General features: G+C 42.8%; 1 protein-coding gene across 3 annotated transcripts in view; it reads left to right on the top strand.

Moving 5' to 3' along the window:
• Positions 1-2,001: 2,001 nt before the first annotated feature.
• Positions 2,002-19,224, top strand: part of FOXN2 (forkhead box N2) — a 56,884-nt gene continuing 39,661 nt past the window's right edge. For 2 of the 3 annotated variants that reach the window (XR_009548980.1, XM_007531605.3), the window contains exon 1: positions 2,002-2,140. The gene's annotated coding sequence lies outside the window, so the exon portion shown is untranslated. Of the gene's footprint in view, positions 2,141-2,214; positions 2,341-19,224 lie in introns of those variants that run through there. The other variant, XM_060187702.1, reaches the window with a different exon arrangement.

Raw genomic sequence — 19,224 nt, 5'->3', positions numbered from 1 at the left:
AAAATAAATATGTTAAAAACTGTTAATATTACACTAAAGCAAAGGTCTCTGGGAAGAATGGAGTGGGGTTGAGGTGTGTGTGGGGTCCTGGTTCATGATAATGGAAAAGGACCTAGGGCAGAGTGTGGAGTGTGTTTGTAGACAGCTATCATGGGGAGATAAGAAATTGCGCCCATGTGTCCAACAGAACTGTAATCCATTAACCCCTCGAGTTTTTTTTTTTTAAGTTAAAATTAGTTTACAAGGGGGTCAGGCAGTGGTGTACCTGATTAAGCACACACACTATAGTGTGAGAGGATCCGGGTTTAAGCCCCTGCTCCCCACCTGTAGGGGGAATGCTTCAGGAATGATAAAGACTGCAGGTGTCTGTCTCTTTCCCTACTTCCCTTCCCCTCTCAATTTCTCTGTCACTATAAAAAAATAAAGAAATTATTAAAAAAATAGTTTACACTTATCTGGAATTGATTTAATTGGGCTCTTCTGGATTTTATTTGGCAACCCCCCCTTCTTTTTTTTTTAATCAGAGCACAGCTCAGCTCTGGTTTATAGTGGTGCAGGGGATTGAACCTGGGGCTTTGGAGCCTCAGGCATGAAAGTCTCTGCCTAACCATTATGCTATCCACCCCTGCCCCTGGCAAACCTTTTTTTTTTCACAGATTTAATTTATTCATGAAGAAGATAGGAAGCGAGCCAAAGGAAAGACCCAGACATCACTCTGGCACATGTGCTGCTGGGGATTGAACTCAGGACTTCAGGCTTGAGAGTCCATTGCTTTATTCACTGTGCCACTCACTCCCCGACCCGTAAACCTATTTTTGCAATATGGCTATGACAAAGCCTGTAAAGGTGTAACCCATCACCCCACATTTATTAAATCTGAAGGCTGATCTATCTATATATCCACAAAGGCTGCCATTGGGCTTTGCAGCCTGCCTGACCCTGACTCCACCCTCCATGGTGGTCTCCCTGACAGACAAGGTGACATCTGCAGCACTGCTCCACTATTCAGCTTCTTCCGTGCAGGTGGCAACTGGGGGGGGGGAGGCTTGAACCTGGGTCCTTTGGCAGAGTAATAACCTGTGTACTCTACACCCTCCCCCCCCTTATTTTACCGTTACTGTGTGGGAGCTCAGTTTTTAAAAAAATTTTATTGGAGGATTAATATTTTACAATTGCCAGTAAATACAACAGTTTGCGCATGCATAACATTTCTCAGTTTTCCACATAACAATACAACCCCCACTAGGTCTTCTGTCATCCTTTTCCAGGACCTGTACTCTCCCCCCCTCCCATCCACCCCCGAATCTTTTACTTTGGTGCCATACACCATCAGTTTTTTTCTTTTCTTCTCTTTCCTCTCTCTCTCTCTCTCCCCCCTCCCCTTCCCACTTCCCCTCCCTCTCTCTCTCTTCAATTTACCAGAGCTCTGCTTAGCTCTGGTGGTGCTGGGCTTATGGTGGTGCTGGGAACTGAACCTGGCACGGAAGCCTTTTTGCATGGCCATTGTGTTATCTCCTCAGCCCCCCGGGGCTGTTTCCATACCAAGTCCCCCTGAGGAGCAGGGAACCCAGCTTCGGCTCCATCTTAAAGCCCCCAAGGGGGCCGGGCCCCTGTATGTGCAGGGTGAGGGGCGTCGGGGGGGGGAGCCCCGGGGCTCCCCCCCCCGGCCGCCCGCGCTCCTCTGGCTCTTCCCGGGGCGGCCAGGCGGGTGCATTTTCCCGCCTTCCGTGCGCGCCCCGCCCTTCCGGACCCCGCATTTCCCCGCCGCCAACCGCTTCCACACACCCACCGTTCCCCGCCGCCGCTGCGTTGGGCCCGGCCCCCCGCCCCCCCCCCGGCTACTAGGTGGAAGCGAGCGCCGAGGGGCGCGTCCGGCCCCTCCTCAGGGGCCTAGGGGGCGGGGCCGGGAGCGAGGGGCAGGGCCAAGCGCTGGCGCCTCGTTGCCATGGCAGCAGGGGGGGAGGAAGAGGGGGGAGGATGTGGCGCTGCCGCGGCCGCCACCGCAGCTGCTGCTGCCTGCTCGTTGCCGCGTCTTCCCGGAGGCGGCTGCTGGAAGCCGCCGAGAGCAGCTGGGGGCTCTGCCATATTGTGTCTTCTTCAGTCGGTCCCTCGCCTCCCCGTTGCAGCGGCCGAGCTGACGGTGAGTCCCGGGCAGAGCGGCGTCGTCCCGGGCTGGCGCTGCCGCTGTGTGCGCGGGGTTCCCCGGCCGGGTAGTCGGCGGGGCCGCTCCCGGAACAGAGGCAGCGCGTGCGGCGGAGCCCCGGCGGCGCGAGGGCAGCCGTCCCGTGACGCGCCGGGACACCTGTCTGGCGAGGACTGGACGCCGCCGCGGCTCAGGGCGTGAGTGGGCGCTCGCTGTGCGCGGGGGCGCCGGAGGACTTGGGAGTTTCTCTTGAGGGGCAGTGGCCGCCCCGGGAGCGGCTGTCTTGCGGCCGGCAGCTGGGCGACGACTGTGGGCTGCCCGGGACGGCTCCGCAGACACTTAGGGGAAGCTGATTCCGGGCGACGGGCAGCGCAGAGCCCCGAATGCGCGGCGCCCCTCCCCCGCCTGGAGCGGAGCGCGACGTGCATCGCGTGAAGTCCCGGGCCAGGCCGGGCCGGGTGGGGCCCCGAGGTGGGGGAGGCGGCCCCTCCCTCGGCGCTGGTCGCAGTCACGGCGGGACGGGCCGTGGCGTCTCTGGGCTGCAATATGGACACTTCCTGTCGGCAGTCTCTCCGGGCCGGGCCGGGCCGGGTCGGGCCGGGCAGCGCGGCTGCGCGGGGGCGGCCATGCTCCTCGGCCTCCGCCTGGGCCCCACGCCCTCGGCTCATTCTTTGGGGGAGCGCACTCTCAGGGTCTTCCTGGGCATGGTTTCTGCTTTCAGAGCTCTTTCTGATGGCCCCTGCGCTTCCGTGTCATCTTCCAGGAATTTTTTTTTTTTAAGTCTTGGCATGAAAAAAAATGACAGACTTTCTTTTTTCTTTTTGCCACCTGCGCTTAACCGGCTCTGCTACCGCCGGACTCCCTCTTTTTCTTTTTTGATTTAAACCAGAGCACTGCTTAGTTCTGACTGGTGATGCAGGGGACTGAACCTAGGACTTCAGCCTCAGGTATGAGAGTCTCTTTGCAGAACCATTATGCTCTCCCACCGCCCCAGACTTTTTTTTTTTTTTTTTAAACCAGAGCACTGCTCAGCTCTGGCAGACGGTGGTGCAGGAGACTGAGCCTGGGACTTTGGCGCCTTAGGCATGAGTCTCTCTGCATAACCATTAAGCTATCTCCCCGCCCCTCAGACTTTATTGTACCCGGCCTCCGAGGTGGGGGTGGGGGAGGGCAGTTATTGCTGTCCAAGTTGCTCGTGGCAGGGTGTCCAGTCTGTCCGTCTGCTGACTGTGACAGCCACGTGGCCGGCCGAGTGTGTTGAGGGGCCGCCCGCCCTTAGCTTTGTAACCAGCCGCGCTGTTTTCTGCCAGGAGGGAGCCCAAAAAGCTGAGCCGGCGCGTTCGAACAGCTCCATCCTTTTATGACTGATCTCTGTTTCCTGACAGTCCTTGGCATTGGTCTTCCTGCCTTTCATGATTCATTTCCAAATTCTCACCCGAATCAAGTACCCTATGGAGTAATGGAAAACAAAATAGTACATGATGAAGTTTTCCGGGTTGGGGGGGAGGTTCAGCTGGATGTCGAAAACATGAATGAGAGGTTTGAATGTAACTTGAAATGGTCACATTCTGAAGTTTATTATGGTAATTCTATTTAAAGTCCTACCCCCTTTTTTCCCCTTACTCTTTTACATAAGAATTGTGAACTAAGATGTAAATATGTTATCAGTAAAAATACTTTCTGAAACTTTTTTGGACCTGGAGATTAGCCAGTGGTTATGCAGAGAGATTATTTGGCCTAAGGTCCAAATTTAGCCTGCCCAGGCACTACCAGAACCCAAAGCTGGTTGAAGAGGGAAGGGGGGGAGGATAAAAAAAAGCCTTGCTTATTTTTATATGAGTCCAGACCACTGCTCTTCTCTGACTTATGGTGGTGCTAGGAATTGAACTTGTGCCCCTCAGGCAAGCAAATCCTGTGCTCTGTCCCTGAAAAATAATAGGTTCTGGTTCCCATTATCCCTATCATTAGTATCTGTCTCTCTATACCCCCCCCCCATTCTCTCTCATTGGACCAAAGTATTGCAGATAAAAAAGAAGTCTAAGCTTTTAAAAAGTTTGGAAATTGAAGACTTTAAAGTACAATTCCTGTTTGACTAATGCATCATCTTTTTCAATTTGTGAATACTTTTGTGGATTTGAATTATTTTCTGTAACATTTGTTCGTGTTTGAATCAGTTTTACTTGAAGAGTACTAAACCACAGGAAACATTTATCATGTGTAAAATAATTGTGTAGAGAACATTATAGCTGCATCCTTTATTAGGATTTGAATTATGCCATAACAGTAATTCTTTTTTTTTAATATTTTATTTATTTTATTTCTGAGAGAAATGCAGAGAGACACACACACACAGAGAAACACCAGAGCACTGCTCAGCTCTGGCTTATGGTGGTACGGGGGATTGAACCTGGTATTTAGGAACCTCAGACATGAGAGTCTGTTTGCATAACTATTATGCTATCTCCCCCACCCACAGTAATTCTTACTAAGTGAAATTAATAGATTAAAAAGATTGGAAAGACTCAAGTGTGGAGAAGGCATTGAGAATTGTGTGTGTGTGTGTGTGTGTGTGTGTGTGTGTGTGTGTGTGTGTGCCGCTGACTACTGAGAACAATGCTCAGTTAAGTAAATGAGGTGAAGGCATACTTACAAGACAATGCACTGAAACCATTTGCTGTACATGACATGTACATTCCTTAGTTAGGAGCTCCTACTATCAAATGAAACTTTAGAAAGTGCTATCCAAGAAGGACTTCGCATTGTTCTGGTAGCTTTGCATCTCATTGTGTTTTATTTATTTACTTGCCAACTCCAGCATCACTTTGTTGAAATGTTGATTTACAGGATTGTTGTTACAAGGGTACATTTCCACATTTCCCCAAATTTATTTATTTAGCATAGCCAGGGCCACACCCATGTGTGATTTCACAACCCCACAGCCTTTGCATTCAGATACACAGAAAGGCAGAGATGGAAGACAGACATGACAGTACTGGAGTTTCCTCCAAAGACTACTACCCATATGGTGCTGAGACTCCAGCCTGGGCTCACACATGGCAGGGTGCACACCTTACCCACTAAGCTGTTTCTCTGGATCACATGGTTCTCATTCTATTAACTGGGTTATGCAGAAATGCAAAATGTACCTCCAGCTATAAAGTGGTATGGCTCAATGTTTTATTGATTACTTAGGGAAGAGGGTTGAATCTATTTGAATCTGAAGCAGCTAGGCTAACACACATAAAAAAAGTTTACAGTGTCTGAGCTAGTTACTAGTTAAGTTGTATGATGCAGTTGAGAGGAGACGGAAACAGGATTTGAGTAAAGAAGGAAGACTTCTGGAAGGCTTGATGCAGAGAGAGAGAAACACCAGAGCTCTGCTCAGCTCTGGTTTATGGTGGTGTGGTGGGGATTGAATCTGGGACTTTGGAGCCTCAGGCATGAAAGTCTGTTTGCATAACCTTTATGTTATTTACCCGGCCCAAGGTTCTTGCTTTTTAAACCCTTACTCCTGGTAGTCTTTCTGTGCTTAATATCACTAGTGGCTAAAACCTGTATATCAAAGAAGCATACCAGTTTCTTCTCAAAATTTTTGCTTGTAGTCTTCCATCTGGTCTTCAGTAAGCTAAAGGAATTGTCCATTATTTACTGCTTTAATGTAGTAGAGGAATTTTCATTGATTTTTGTTGAGACATCTCATTTTCTTCCCCTTGAAGTTTCTAAGTCTTTATCACTCCAGGCTGACTTTATTATTATTATTCAGATAAAGATAGAGATGTGGTGGTGGTAGGGAAGAATCATAGTACCCAACCTTCTTTCAATATGATAGGTACCAGCTTCAACCCTGGGTCAAAGCAGTGCATCATCCAAGTGACTGATTTTGCCAGCCTCTTCCCCCACCTCCTTTTTTTTTCCTTCTAAGCCTATAGTCCTTTTTTGCATTTAGCTTCTGTTTTTATTTTTCCAGAGCACTGCTCATCTCTGGCTTATGGTGGTAAGAGTGTTTGGCCTTAGGCATGAGAGTTTGCATAACCATATAGTATCTCTCCCACCCTTAAATTCCTTTTTAAAGGAATTTAATGTGAAATAAATTGTAGGTGCAGAAAACCACAGAAAATGTGTATTATAATGATTGTCTTAAAGCTTATACTCTTGCAACATGAAGATTCGTGAAGAAGCAAAACTTTACTGGAATCTAACCTGGACCTCATGTATGGCAAGGCATGTGCTGTACCCAGTAGGCTCTCTGGTTCCCCCAGATTTCTCTTTAAAAATCTTTCATTTCTCTGAAATTATTGCCACTTAATGTTGTCTACCGGTTTTGACACAGCTCTGAGCCTGTTTTATCCTGATTATTTCTTTTTTTTAAAAATAATTTATTTCTTTATTGGGGAATTAATGTTGTACATTCAACTGTAAATACAATAGTTTGTACATGCATAACATTCCCCAGATTCCCATTTAACAATACAACCCCCACTATGTCATTCATCATCTTTCATGGACCTGTATTCTCCCCACCCACCCACCCACCCACCCCAGAGTCTTTTACTTTCGTGTAATACTCCAATTCCATTTCAGGTTCGACTTGTGTTTTCTTTTCTAATCTTGTTTTTCAACTTCGGCCTGAGAGTGAGATCATCCCATAATGATTATTTCTACTTAATTGAGAGAACATTTAAGAATCTATTAAAGATCCTTGGGGGAATTGTAAAAGGGTCATGGGATTATGTTTCTTTTGCAAATACACAAGTGTCAGTGCACTTGACATCTTTTTTATAACCAAAGCACTGCTCAGCTCTAGCTTTTGGTAGTTCAGTGATTGAACCTGAGATTTTGAAGCCTCAGGCATGAGAGTCCCCTTGCATTTTAATCTCTAACTCTTTCCTTATTAAAATATATAGGGAGCTGGGCAGTAATGGGTTAAGCACACATGGCGCAAAGCACCAGGGCTGGCGTAAGGATCCCACTTCAAGCCCCCAGCTTCCCACCTGTGTGTGGGGGGTTGCTTCACAAGCGGTGAAGCAGGTCTGTAGGTATCTATCTTTCCTCCTCTCTGTCTTCCCCTCCTCTCTCCATTTCTCTCTGTCCTGTCCAACAATAACAGCTATGACAACCATAACAGTAATAGCTACAACAAGCAACAAAATGGGAAAAATGGCCTCCAGGAGCAGTGGATTTGTAGTGCAGGTACCGAGCCCCAGTGATAACCCTGGAGGCAAAAGAAAAAAATATATATATATATGTTAGAGACAGCCAGAAATAGAAATGGAAGGGGCTGATTGGGAGAGAAACACCTGCAGCACTGCTTCACCACTCGCAAAGCTTTCCCCTTGCAGATGGGGACCGGGGGCTCAAGTCCAGGCCCTTTCATATGTTAACACGTGCACTTAACCAAGTGTCCCACATCCTGGCCCCCTTTAATTTTTTCCAATATTTGAAAGTTAACCTGCATTATATTCACTTAGCACTATTTTTAAATTAAGAAAAATTGGGCTTAAGAACTTAATATTGATTTGTTAGAGATTTGAGGACATGATTGTAGAATTCCACTTACACTAAGATAATAATTTAGAAATACAAAAGAATCAAAAAAGGCAATAAGTTCTCTTGATATTTTTTGACATTTTATTGGGGGTTTTTATTACTGGCACATCAATACTTTCAAAACTAAACTTACCTATTTTGTGATTCTTTTTTTTATTAGTAGTACTTCATACAAAAGGATTTTCAATTACTACTTTAGTATTAAAATACTAATATTTTTCTCCTTTTTAAAAATAACTGGACCTCACACATACACAATTTCACCACTCCCAGGTTGCTTTCTCATTCAAAAAGATATAGAGAGATGGCGAGAAGTGTCAGCACTAGAGCTGTCCAAAATGCCATCACACCCCCATGTGGTACTTGTCTTTAGAGGGCTGGGCAGTGGTGCACTGGCTGAGCACACCCACCATTTACCATGCACAAGGACCCAGGTTTCAGCCCTCACTCCCCACCTATAAGGTGGGGACCTTCACTAGCAGTGAAGCAGGTCTGTAGGTGTCTCTCTTTCTCTCTCCCTCCCTCCCTCCCACCTCTTAACTTATGTCTATCAAATAAAATAGAAAAAAATATATATTTGGTCTTATAAAATATCAGTAGGGTATTCTGGGAGATGACACAGTGAATAAAACATTAGACTCTCAAGCATGAGGTCCCAAGTTCAATTCCCGGTAGCCATGTACCAGAGTGATATCTGGTTCTTTCTCTTATGTGTTTCTCATTAACAAATAAATAAAATCTTAAAAAAAAAAAAAGATCAGTAAGAATGACATTAATTTTTTTTTTTAAAATAAAGTACTTGTCTTTAAGAGTCCTGTGCCAATTGTTTTTTAATGTTTTTTATTTAGTCTGATTAATTAACTTTACAATGTATAAAATTTTTACCTCCAAGGCTTCTTTTGCTGGGGCTTCATGGCTATACAGTTGCACTGTTCCTGGTAGACTGCTCCCTCTCCATCCTTTCCAGTATGGAAGATAGAAGGAGAGAGACAGAGAAGACTCCACACCATCACTCCATCAATGGTGAAGATTTTCCCTACACCTTTTTTCAAATACTTTATTTATTTATTGAATAGAGACAGAGAAATCAAGAGAGATGGGGAAGATAGGGAAAGAAAGTGAGATGCAGCATTGCTTCATGCTCCTTAAGTTCCTCCCCACCCTGCAGATGGGGACTGGGCCTTGCACCACTGTCTTAGTGCATTGCGACATGTTCTCTGTATCCTTGGCTTGGCCCCATGAAACTTCTTTTTTGATGGCAACTCCCATGTGGTAGCTGAAAGCTTGGGGCTGGGCCCCTGCACTTAGCCAAATGTACACTCTACTGGTTGAGCTGTCCACTAGTCTCAAAAGATAAAGTGTTTATGAAATAATTTTGTGTCTACTTCTTTTGAATTATTGATGTAAATTAGTACAGCAAAAGAGAGTACAAATAAACATAAATAGAATGTGGTAGGGGATTTAAAAACTATGTAAAATGTTCAGGTGGGAATTAAGTGGAGAAGTTGTCATTAAATTAGGCCTTAAATATTACAGCTTAGGCTGAACAGTGGTAGAGGATGTAGGCAATGCAGATAGTGGGAGCAAGCAGATAGAAAGAAAATACACAGGAAGTGGTCCAGGATTTGGTGCAGTGAATAAAGCATTGGACTCTCAAGCAGCAGGTCCCAAGTTCGATCCCTAACGGCACATGTACCAGCGTGATGCCTGGTTCTTTCTCTCCTCCTATCTTTCTCATTAATAAATAAATTTTTTTAAAAAAGAAAATACACAGGAGTATTGTACTAGACTTAATATGTATGTTAATGAAGTTGCATTAGAAGCACATTAGCTTGAAAATGCAGATACTGTGTCACACACATTGATGAGCGTATGTTTTTTATTTTCATTCTTTTGTACTTTTGAAGTGATCTAGACAGAACAACAACTAGTTTAAGGGTGAAACATGTGAGCCATACTACTAAAGCACTTTCAAGATACCTGGTATTGATTTAAAAAAAAAAAATAAGAAGAAGAAAGCACTAGCTGTGGTCCAGGAAGTAGCACAGTGGCTAGAGCAGCAGATTCACAAGCATGGGGCACTAAGTTCAGTCTCACATCGCATGTGCCAGAGTGATGCTCTGATTCTCTATCATAAGTAATTTTTTTTTGAAAAAAGAAAGCACAAGGTGTGTTACTCCATGTGAATGTGTCTACATAATTTATACATATACACGTGGAAAATACTAGCATTACCCTACTATTGGGAAAATATTGTCAGAGCCGCTGGTTTGTTGTGCAGAGCACAATGAGAGAGATACTTTGCAGGTGGCCACTGGAGTGACTGAGGTGAGAGCTTGTGAGGTTCACCTGCACTATAGTGGTGACAACAGAGATGGAGAGAGATGGCCACAACTCAGAGATACTTCAGAATTAATGGCTCCAAAATCTTATCTGTAAATTATACTTACCTCCTCAACTATAGATTGTGTGTATCCCACATGCCTGGCCTACTTGGTTATATCTCACAGACATTTAAAACATACAACAGCAAAAGAGTACTCCTTTCTGGATATTCCATTAGGACCAGCCAGGTGACTGAATGGAGGAGGTACTTGCCTGGTATATGGGAGGCACTGGGTGTACATCACATACCCTCCCCCTCTCCTCTCTCCCTTTCTTTCCCTCTCCCTCTCCCTCTCCCTCTCCCCCCTTACTTCTTCACTCTCTCCCTCCCCCTCCTTCTCTCTCTCCCCCTACCTCATTCTTTCCTCTTCCCCCTCTCTCCTCACCTCCCTCATCTTAGGAAGAGAGAAAAGGAAAGTAGAGGGAGGTGGGGCATTGGTCCCCACATTGAGCCACATGCTGCCATGCTTAAGGACCAGGTTTTAAGTCCCCAACTGCCACCTGCAGACAGGAAGCTTCAGAAGTGGTGAGGCAGTGCTGCTGGTGTCTTTCTCTCATCTCCCCTTCCCCTCTCAATGTCTTTGTCCTTTTAAATAAAATAAATTTTTAAAAAAGAAGAAAGAAATGGGGAAAGAAAAATACATACAAAAATAAGTGTACTAAATCCTCCATTACAGAGTGCTAAGTTTTACTTTTGTGTTACAAATTTGACACCAAGTGGTAATTGTGAAATGTTGATTGTTGCCTTTATTAAACTTGCTTATGATCCTGAGTGTACTTTTAAAAGATGCTTATTTTCAGTGATCACTTAACTAGGAAATTTACTGCATGGCTTACTGACTATGGTTTGTTATATTTAAATCACTGAAAATATTTCAAAAATAAATTTTGGGGCTGGGCAGTGGCACACCTGATTAAGTGTTCATGTTACCATGCATAAGTACTTGGATTTAAGCCCCCAAACCCCCCATCTCTAGGGGGAAGCTTCACAAGCAGTGAAACAGGTATACAGGCATCTCTTCCTCTCTAATCTCCTTCCTTCTCGATTTCTCAGTCTTATCAAAATAAATAAAATAAAATTTGATGAGAAAAAAGCACCACCTGTTTGTATCTCATGCAAGTAGAATTTGCCCATATACCTTTGCCCTTGAACATTAATTCTATTGACCTTGAGGTTTCTATCTCTTTGTTCCTTTCAAGGTTACTTTTTTAAAAGTTTTATTTATTTATTTTATTTTTTAATTTTTTTTGCCTCCAGGGTTATCACTGGGGCTTGGTGCCTCCACTATGAATCCACTGCTCCTGGAGGCCATTTTCCCCATTTTGTTGCCCTCGTTACACTTGTTGTAGTTGTTATTGTTTGTTGTGCTTGTTGTAGTTGTTGTTGTTGTTGGACAGAATAGAGAGAAATCAAGAGAGGGGAAGACAGGGGGGGAGAGAAAGACACCTGCAAACCTACTTCACCACCTGTGAAGCGACCCTCCCCCCGCGCAGGTAGGGAGTTGGTGGCTCGAACCGGGATCCTTACTCCAACCCTTGTGCTTTGCGCCATGTGTGCTTAACCCTCTGCACTACCACCCAGCTCCCTCAAGGTTACTTTTCAAGTACAAGGCTGTCAAAATAAATTGTTAGTTACTTAACTGGTTACTTACTGTATGACTTACAACATTGCTAATGTTACTTTTAACTCTAGATGGTAAGGGTATTTTCCTTCAGTAGTGGCTGTTGTTATTGATTTCACTACTGTCAGGTGTTATGTTTTATTTTTTTTCCAATCTTTTAACATATTTTTGTTTGAATATAATATCTATTACACTTCCAAAGGTTGAGAAGATAGACTTTTAAAAGCTAGATTTAAGGAGCTGGGTGGTAGTGCAGCGGGTTAAGCGCACAAGGCGAAAAGTGCAAGGATCAGAGTAAGGGTCCCTGTTGGAGCCCCCAGCTCCCCACTTGCAGGGTGTCGCTTCGCAACCAGTGAAGCAGGTCTGCAGGTGTCTTTCTCTCCCCCTTTCTGTCTTCCCCTCCTTTCTCGATTTCTCTCTGTCCTATCTAACAACATCTATGACAAAACAGTAACAACTAAAAAAAAAAAAAAAGCTAGATTGACTGAGCTAGTAAAGCTTCTTTGCTATTACAATTAACAACTTACAAGTTAATGCTATATTTTAGATAATAGGGGTCTATGCATTACTTTGTCATCAGTTTGGTTTTTTAAAAATATTTTATTTATTCATGAGAAAGATAGGAGGAGAGAGAAAGAACCAGATATCACTCTGGTACATGTGCTGCAGGGGATTGAACTCAGGACCTCATGCTTGAGAGTCCAATGCTTTATCCACTGCACCACCTGTCGGACCACCATCATCAGTTTCAACACTAGAAATAGTAATTTTCCTTAGAAACAGTTTTCACTTAATTTAGATATTTTGTGGTATGGCTTCCTGGAAACAGTGTATCTCTATGTGAAAGGCATGATTGTATGTGACAGGGATTCATTGTAAAAAGCTTACAAAACTGTCAGGTTGGGGGCCAGGTGGTGCTGCACCTGGTTGAGCACATGTATTACAAAACTGTCAGGTTGCTTTAAAAAAAAAAATTTATAATGACATTGCTTCTTTGCACTTCCTCAAGAAATTGATGAACAACTTCCTCAAGAAATTGATGAACAATTTTTTTTTTGAAACAAATGTTGCAACACAGTATATAGAGAAACTATGTACTGTGTTGAAATAACAAAGTTATTTTGATAGAAATGGCATTGTTTATATTGTATCTAGGTAAGTTAGGATAGGAGAAAGTGAATTATGTGGAAGCTTGCCAGAGGAGGGAAGGTTGCCAGAAGAGTCCTTTCCCCACCACCACCACCCACTTTTTATTATTTTCAGCTTTTGCTGGAGCTGGAGATTTTCATGGCTCAATTATTTTAACCCCTATTTGAGAAGCTGTTTCCCTATGAGACAAATCTTTGACCCTTTTGTATTCATAGCACCCCACCCACCCATCCCCCCAGACCAGGAAACACAGCTGCACACATTTTTTGTTTAAAGACAATGGCTCACATGCTGTGTCACCTAAATTATGACCAAGAGGCAGTTTTATCCCTAAGAGACCATAATGCTTCAGTTGTCCTGGATATATAACATCATGTAGCATTATAACCAAAGATGCATCTTTTGCAATACATTTTGGGATTTGAATCTACCCTCATCTCAAGGTTTATTTTTATGGGGTGAATAGTATTTATAATGAATTTTTTAAGTTTTTTTGTTTTAATGAGAAAGAGTGAGAGACCAGAGCATTACTCTGGTGCTGGGGGTTGAACCTGGGGCCTCAGACATGAAAGTCTTGGTGTACAAATCAAACCACTTTGCCATCTCCTAGTCCTTGTAGTAGAGTTTTGTTCAAAACAAAGATGCATTGTTAATAGGGAAGGTTATGATTTCCTTCCTATGTCTTGCCAAAGTTTGTAGGTATGTTTTAATGGAATATTCTTTAAAGTTCTGGCTTCAGTTAGATGTGTTCAGAGTGACTTTCAAATAGTTTGTGTTCAGTAAATGTTAGATTTTATTTTAGTCACATGCAAGAAAAATTGTTTTGCATTTTAAAGATTTATTTAATAACATGAGGGGGAGAACCAGAGTATCATCTTGTGTATGCCATGCCAGGAATTGAAATTGAGACCTTATTCACTAAAGTCCATTATCCTTCTTGCTGTGCCATTTCCTGGGCCACTATTGTTGTGGCTCTTTTTCTTTTCTTTTCTTTTTGCTTAATGGGGTACTTAAAACTTATAAAGCAATTGGTATCTATAAACTTAAAAAAACATTTATGTCAAGCTTGCTTTAAGCTACTGAATAAAGCTGGGAAATGTAGTATTATGGCTGTCTTGCTATAACTAATAAAATGATTCTTTTGCAAGGAAATGGATATGATGAAAAGAAGAAATTTTCATGGATTAACAGTGCATCATAATCAGAGAAAAAGCTTAAATTGTTGTCAAGAATTAAGGTACTTTGGTGTATTGTGGCAAAGTAAAAGACTATGGGGTGGGTGGGGGCAGAGTATAGGTCCAAAAAGGATGACAGAGGGCCTAGTGGAGGCTGTATTGTTATGTGGAAAACCGAGAAATGTAATGTACGAACTGTTGTATTTACTGTCGACTGTAAAACATTAATCCCCAATAAAATTAAAATATTTAAAAAATGAATTAAGATACTGGGGGCTGGGCAGTAGTGCAGTGGGTTAAGTGCACATGGCACAATGCTCAAGGACTGGCCTACAGATCCCAGTTAGAGCCTCCGGCTCTTCGCCTGCAGGGGGGGTCGCCTCATGAGTGGTAAAGCAGGTCTGCAGGTGTCTATCTTTCTCTTCCCCACTGTATCTTTCCCTCCGCTCGATTTCTCTTTGTCCTATCTGACAGCAATAATAATAACAACGATAAACAACAAGGGCAACAAAGGGGGGGAAATAGTCTCCAGGAGCAATGGATTCCTAGTGGAGGCACCTAGCCCCAGCGATAACCCTGGAGGCAAAAAATAATAATAAAAATAAAGTACTTGCCAAACAACTAATAAAATGTGCAGAAGCTTAGATCTTTGTGCTGTGTTAGCTTGCCCACTGAAAAGCACTGTCTGATGATCTGAATTAAGTGAATGCCTGTTTCCCTCTGCCAGGGTTGTCTTAGCCTAAATCAGTGTGGGGCCTTAAGCCAGCCCCTCCCCCCTGCTCTGCTTCATCCTCCATTGCTGATACTATGGTCTATTTACATAATCATTGTTTTGCCTGAAAGATCCCACCTTTGATCTATCTTCTTTCTACCTCCAGACCTGCCCTGCCTGCAGGGTACATTAATTCCGCCAGTTTAAACCCTAGCAACCGTTGCTACGGAAGCTTTCTACCTTCCTGCTCTTTTTCTCCACCCCCTTTACACCATCTCCGTTTAGACTTTCCACTTCCGCTTTTACCCTGTAAAGCCCACTTCTGTTTCTGGTTTTCCTCTTTTCTCTCCCGCATCCCAACCTGGAGAAGGCCTGGTGCACAGAGTGGGAGGCGGGCCATTGTGGTTTGGTACCATGTAGCTTAACCTGCTGTGCTCACACCCTACTCTGGAGCTCCCACACGAATAAAGAATTGTATGACCAGGCCACCACCAGTTCCTGGTCTCTCTCCTGCAAAGCTAGCCTGGCAAATCAGGGTTGGTTTTTTTTTTGTTTTTTTTTTTTAGTTTAAAAATTAATGGATGATGGTGGCTGGGTGGTGGCACACCTAGTTGAGCACACATAGTAAAAATTAATGGATGAAAAAGCAACAAAACAGATTTTCTTTCTATTTATTTATTATTGGACAGACAGTGAGAAGTTGAGAGGGGAGGAGGAGGGAGAGAGGGAGATTGACAGAGACATAGGGCTTTAAGCAGTATAAGGAAAATAAAAACTTAATTAAAAATTGAAATAAATGTAGCACGGAGGAAGTAAGAGAATTTGAAAGCATTTCTTACGAGTATTTTTTAAAAATATTTATTTATTAATGAGAAGCACAGGAGGAGAGAGAAAGAACCAGGCATCACCCTGGTACATGTGTTGCTGGGGACCTCATGCTTGAGAGTCCGATGCTTTATCTACTGTGCCACCTCCCAGACCACTCTTAGAAGTATTAAATAGGGTTGAGAGATAGCTCATCAAGTAGAGGGTGTGCCTTGGCATGCACACAACCCAGCTGCAAGCTTCAGTACCACATGAGAGATGCTATGGTGTTGGAGGCAGCTCTGGGTCTTTCTTTTCTTTGAAAGGTGACCTGGGAATGGTGAAATCACACATATACAAGGTTCTGGGTCATCTAAAAGTACTAAACACAAAATGAGATAGAACTGAGTTAATTGCAATTATTTCAAATTACATGTACTAAAATGTACATGCTTTAGGTTCTAGTTCTGTACCTGACACTACATGTACTATAGTCATATGTTGGTTTGATATCTCTCCTGCTCATAATAAAAATCTTTTTTAGAAAGATTTTAACTTGATAAGAATTCTGTAATAGGATAGTAGATTCTGAGATAAATATAGACTACTATTCAATTATGGCTCATGATGGTGCCAGAGATTAACCTGGGACCTTGGAGCCTCAAACCTAAAAGTCTTTTGCATGACCACTGTGCTATCTCCCACCCTATATGTAGATTTTTATAGGCCTGTCCTATTTCAATTATAACGTACTTTCCTACTATGTCTTTTTGTTCTTGAGGATTTCATTGCTAATAATACTCACTGTCTTTTATTTCTGAGTAGTATGATTATTTTTTCCTTAAGATTTATTTTTAACACTATTTAATTTATTTGATACAACAGAGAGAAATAAAGGGGGAGATAGATAGGGAGAGACAAAAAGACACCTGCAGTACTTGTTTCACTGTTTGTGAGGCTCCCCTCCTACAGTTGGGGAGTAGGGGCTTGAACCTAGGTCCTTGAACATTGTAGCATGTGTGCTTGACCAGGTGTACCACTGCCTGGCCCCAAGATTTATTTGTTTATGAGAGGGAAACAGAACACCAGAGCACTCTTCTGGCATATGTGATGCCCAGGATTGAACTCAGGACAGTGTATCCACTGTGCCATCTTTCCGGCTGTTGTTTTCTTATGTTTTTTTTGTTTTGTTTTGTTTTGTTTTGTTTTGTTTTAATGAGAATATTGGGAGGAGGCACAGCTGTTTACAAAGTGACTTAGACTGGGGGGGATTATTAATAGTAAAATACTAAAATATTCTGAAAGTTTACTTCAAAGTTCTTTTAGATTATTTAAACTATAGATTTGAAGAACTCTTCTGTCATGCAGCATGATTAGCAAATTATTGGCATATCATAAGTAAATGCATAAGAACAAATAGTGTAAGGAAGTAAATGCAGAACAAAGAAAATGATGAAACTACTCTTGCAACACTTTTCTGAGAAAGTCCTAATTTCAGCTGGCTGCCAGTGGGTGTCATTGATACTTCAAATTATAATTTTCTTTTTTTTTTTTTAATTTTTTTTTTATTAAAGAAAGGATTAATTAACAAAACCATAGGGTAGGAGGGGTACAACTCCACACAATTCCCACCGCCCAATCTCCATATCCCACCCCCTCCCCCTATAATTTTCTTATTCTTTTTTATCTTTATTATTTTGATAGAGACAGAGAAATTGAGAGGGGAGGAGATACAGAAGGAGATACCTGTAGCCCTATTTCACCACATGTAAAGCTTTCCTACTGCAGGTAGGGGTCGGGTGTGAGCCCCAGTACTAGTGCACTGTAATGTGTAGCTTTAACTAGGTATGCCACCACCCAGCCCCCCTTGAAATTGTGATTTCTTAAAAAGTATTTATTGATGAGAATGAGGGAGAGAATCAATTATCAATCTGGAATATGTGGTGCCTGGATTAAATATGTGATTTCTTTTTTGCAAATTGGCCACTTTTCTTAATAGAAATTAGTGGATTTTTTTGTAAGTTTACAAACCATTAGGGAAATATCACAATAAAGGAATCAGTAAAATAAGAAATTATGTAAGTTTGCAATAATTATGACTTGAATGGCAGAATGTTATTCAGCAAGTGGAGTGCAGGGCTTGCATAGGTTAGTCATTCCCCAGCACTGCTTGTTCTTATGGGTTCTCTGGTATCACTAAATCTTTTTAAATGACTATGATTTGAGTGACTATTTATCCCTAATCCTTTATTATTATTCACTAAAAACACAAAAGTAAAAGAACTCTTTAAGAAAATCAGTCAGGAAGAAGAAACTAAGTATTAGCACTTTGCATCACTTTGAAGGTGATATTTTCCCTTCTATTTTGCTTAGTACTTTTCAGTATTCCTTGAAGTTGTGTGTGTATGTGTTAGGCTGTATTTTTTTTTTTTTATAATTTTTATTTATAAAATGGGTAAGAGAGGTACAATTCCAAACAATTCCACACCACCAGAACTCTGTATCCCATCCCCTTCCCTGATAGCTTTCCTATTCTTTATCTGAACCCAGGGTCATTATGGAGTGCAGAAGATGGAAGGTCTGGCTTCTGTAATTGCTTCCCTCAGACCATGGTGTTGACAGGTCAATTCGTACTCCCAGCCTGTCTCTCTTTCCCTAGTGGGGTGGGGCTTTGGGGAAGGGGGGCTCCAGGACACATTGGTGGGGTTGTCTGCCCAGGGAAATCAGGTTGGCATCATGATAGTCTCTGGAACCTGGTGGCTAAAAAAGAGTTAGTCAACAAACTGTTGACTAATCATGAACCTAAAGGCTGGAATATTACAGATGAAGATTTGGGGTCTCTGTTTTGGAAAAAGCTAGTAGGTCTATTTTAAGTATATTCTAAGAGGCCCATGACTTCACTGGTTTTTGCCTGAGCCTGACATCTGGTATGCAGGTAGATCCAAGTTACTGTCTGGGGAAGATGATGTCATGACTGGAAAAAGGCTAGAAAGCTGGATCAGGGGAGAGAGTAGCTCCCACATATGGGAAAAGTATATAAATATTGTTAACTATAAACCCCATCTATTTGATCTGGGGCCCATATTTAGCATAGGATCCTATGTAACCTATGCATCTCTGTAGTTCTGAGCTTCCATTATGTGATCATGAGTAGGAACGTTCCAGGTTGCACTACTTTCAGGACCCTCAGGTGGTAGGTAGAGTATGCTATTCAACCTCCCTTTGGAAGATGGAACAGTCTCTACCATTGGTGATCTACACTGAGAGCAAGGTCTTATGGGGACCCACAGAGGGGTCCATTGTGTTGTTCCTGATGGAGATGACAGTAACATTGGAGAGAGGGATATATTCGAGGTCTGGGCCCATCATGTCTGTGTGGGAATTCCAGGACTCCCCAGATAGGACCAGGTTAGACTGTATTTTTTTTTCTCCGTATAGTAAGTGCAAATTCATACGGTGAGGGATTCTAGACATAATGGGCTGCTTCTCTTAATACATTTACCAGTATAGAGTTTGATTTCTGTCATCAAGTTGAAACAAGTCATGGAACCCAACCTTTTTTTTTTTTTTCTTTTAACTTTAAACAAATCAGAGCCCTGCTGATACACACCAGGATTCCTACTAGGGCAAGGGGCAGAAGGAGGAGGGAGGAGAGATAATAACCTCAGTATGGCATTCCTGCTGGTG

Source organism: Erinaceus europaeus, chromosome 3 (assembly GCF_950295315.1).
Source record: "Erinaceus europaeus chromosome 3, mEriEur2.1, whole genome shotgun sequence".
Taxonomy (NCBI): domain Eukaryota; kingdom Metazoa; phylum Chordata; class Mammalia; order Eulipotyphla; family Erinaceidae; genus Erinaceus; species Erinaceus europaeus.
This window is presented reverse-complemented; position numbering and strand designations above follow the sequence as displayed.